The sequence below is a fragment of the Octopus bimaculoides genome, chromosome 1 (genome assembly GCF_001194135.2).
Source record: "Octopus bimaculoides isolate UCB-OBI-ISO-001 chromosome 1, ASM119413v2, whole genome shotgun sequence".
Lineage (NCBI taxonomy): Eukaryota > Metazoa > Mollusca > Cephalopoda > Octopoda > Octopodidae > Octopus > Octopus bimaculoides.
The window spans coordinates 68,203,118-68,206,363 of NC_068981.1; the positions used below are offsets into that span (position 1 = coordinate 68,203,118).

At 32.4% G+C, this 3,246-nt stretch overlaps 1 protein-coding gene across 1 annotated transcript in view; it reads right to left on the minus strand.

Annotated features, from left to right (window-relative positions):
* LOC106873299 (neuronal acetylcholine receptor subunit alpha-10) overlaps window positions 1-3,246 on the minus strand; it is a 1,066,434-nt gene that overhangs the window by 684,786 nt on the left and 378,402 nt on the right. The gene's annotated exons all lie outside the window — the stretch shown is intronic.

The window sequence follows — 3,246 nt, forward strand, 5'->3', positions numbered from 1 at the left end:
ATATATATATATATATATATGTATATGCATATATGTATATCTATGTGTGTGTGTATGTGTGTGTGTGTGTGTGTGTGTGTGTATGTGTGTGTATGCGTGCAAATTAACATCGATAAAACAAAGAATAGTAATGGTTCGCAACTTAATTGTTTAATTAGGAAAATATAGAAATGTGAAATGCCTCCTCAAATTTATAAATTTGAAATAAATATAGAAGGAATAAATAGTAATTTTCCAATTGGCAGTCAAACAGTTAATTTTATTGTTTATGCTTGTAAAATATTCTGAAATTATGTATGCATCATTTTCCCTTTAGATTGTGAAGACTGGAAACTTCTTTTGCTATATTTTATTTAAAATTATATACACAAATATATGCAAATTGGCCAACTATTGTCGTTCATCAGTAATTATAAATTTTTCAATTGTACGAAAAATTCTCACGTCAACCATTGTGAAATTTAAATCTGTAATTATCCTACATCAACATAAATTCTTCCAAGTCTATGTGCTTCACTAAATCGTATATGTGCTACTCTTAAAACTTATCTCCATGCGTATTAGGTAAATTGCACCGGATTAACATCTACTCATTTAAGGTTACAGTGTCCTCGAATAGTTCAGAAACATTCAGAGAAAAGGTAATTGTACATTATTTTGACCTGTACATTTCGGCCGAGAATAGCAACAATGCATTTGCGAATATTATACTTTATCGGATTGATAAAGTTAAAGCATTGATAAAGTTGAGGCATTGATAAAGTTGACGCATTGATAAAGTTGAAGAATTGATTAAGAACAAAGTGCGTCTCGTGTTGTCTGTGCATAACGTTAAAGCACCAAAATGCCTTATCTACATGACAAAATGAACTATTCAAATAAATTATCGTTTATCCCTCACTGAATATCATGAACATATAAAAGTAATTCTCTTTACTCATAACCCTCTTATGAAAAATTCATAACGTTTTATTTTACATAATTTATAAAAAAATCGAAATTTTATGAAGTACAATATCATGAAATATTCTTCACAGAATGTTTTAATATCAACATTTCCTGGTCTATGGGTCATATTTTTCCTAATAAAATATTAACCGATGATTGTACTTGTTTTAAATTTGGATGTTAAAGCAATTGCCGTAGTAATTAAATTTAATTTGCTATGCATGCAGAATAACTAACAGATAAATAAAAATAAGTAGTGGGAGTGATTCGACTAAAATACTTCAAGGTGCCGTCAGTACCGGCGCGTTTTTCATTCGTTAGTCGACAAAAGAGGGAACCTATGTGCTAATGATTAAAACAAGAAAATGATAATAGATGAAACATAAACGGAATACGTAATCGTATAATTTTAATATGCCATAACAATTATTCTGACCCCGAATCGTAATGTGATATTTTGTAAACGACAGCAAATAATCATAATAATCTTAATATTAACAACAGCAACAATAGTTAGGAGAGCGGTGAGGGTGTGGATGACGATAATGATGATGATGTTGTTCATGGTGGTGGCGGTAGGGGTGATTTTGGCTGTCTTCATAATGAGAATGGTTATAATTATGATGTCGACGAAGACGACGACGACCGCGACGATGGCAGCGATGGCAGCGACGACGACGACCACGGCGATGACGATGGTGATGTTGGTATCTTTTCAGAAAAAGGGAATAGAAAATCACATGAATGTTATTATTGATACTACGGAGCGAGGGCATTCTCCTTTGGCAAATAGAGAGTACGTCATCAGAAGTGAAAGCATAATTTGATCTCTGTTATGTTTCTATTAGAAGGAACACAATCTAACGTTGCAGGCAATCCGCTACATTGGGATCATTTCTATGAGAATTTGAATACAAGAAACGTTAGATGTTTTCTACTCACGGCTACAAACTCATCTTGAATTATATATTTCTTTATTTCTCGTCTAAAATATTTGAATAAAAATAAATTATTGCACTTGTTTACTGAATATGATACACAGAATCATTGAGAACTTAGTAAGAATGTGCATGAAAGAACTACAGCAATATACATATTAAATATTGAAGTATAATTATTACTATTTCAACAACATTAAGACTATTAAGTAAATAATAATAATAATATAATACGTGAATAGTCTCCAGTGTGTTCTGTATAAAGGTTATGTATTTGAAATGTAAAAACTTCGAATTAAATAAATATTTCTATAATCTGATATGAAAGGCATTCCATCGTTGTTTGATGATGGCAAATCTGTAATCTCAAACATGAGATCGCATGTGACTCCGCAATCCTAAGTTGGAAGCACAGAGGCCCACACAAATGTCACAGCAATAGTCAGTAGAATGGACTGAGGTGGATAGTGCCCTGTGACATCATTTTCTTGCAGCATTGAGACGCTGTAGCCAGTCCTCTTCGATGGTAGCTGCTGCTCGTGAGGCGAGAGACCTCCAAGCTGCACTACCTGCAGAAGAGGATTCGAGTTTATGTGGTCTAATGCTGCTCCGTTTGTGGTAAATTTTCAGATTGTCTGCGTACCTCAGTTTAGGTTTTCCTCTGTTTGCGTGAGCCCTGCATGAGCTCGTTGTACAACAGATGTCTGGTTACACGGTTGCCAGCTGTACTATTTATACTAAAAAATAGTAAAAATTCCCTACATTTTTTGAGTAAATTTTCTCATTTTTTTTTTTGTAATTATGATTTCTCATATCGGTAATATTTGGAGGATAACATGCAAGCCCATATAATTTTATTAGTCATTTAAGGTAATACACTGTCGTCTTTTCTAGATGTAGGGTGAAACTGGTAAGTGATATGGGTAGAATATCATCATTGCGAAGGGTGTTTCAAATTCAAACTATAAAACAAAAGTTAACGAAACTGTACGAATATTAATTAGTTAATATCACTACAATTATTTGTGGAAATTCCTTAAAGTACAGGAATCCAAGTATAGAAGCATTTTGAGTATCAATAGACAAATTCATATTGGGCATAAAAGAAGAGAAATAGTGTATGCAACTTTATCTGTTGTTAAACATTGCAATATTTTGAAATTAGCATCAACCATCACATATTCCGTAAACATTTAGCACCTTTTCAAAAACTTGGGTATAGTATTACTGCATTACGGAGATGAGGGTGTACAAATCTTAATATTTATATTTTACCCACCTACACATGTTGTATACAATAACAGAAGAATGTCTTTTTTTAATAAAGCAACATTAACACGAACAGTATATATATATATAT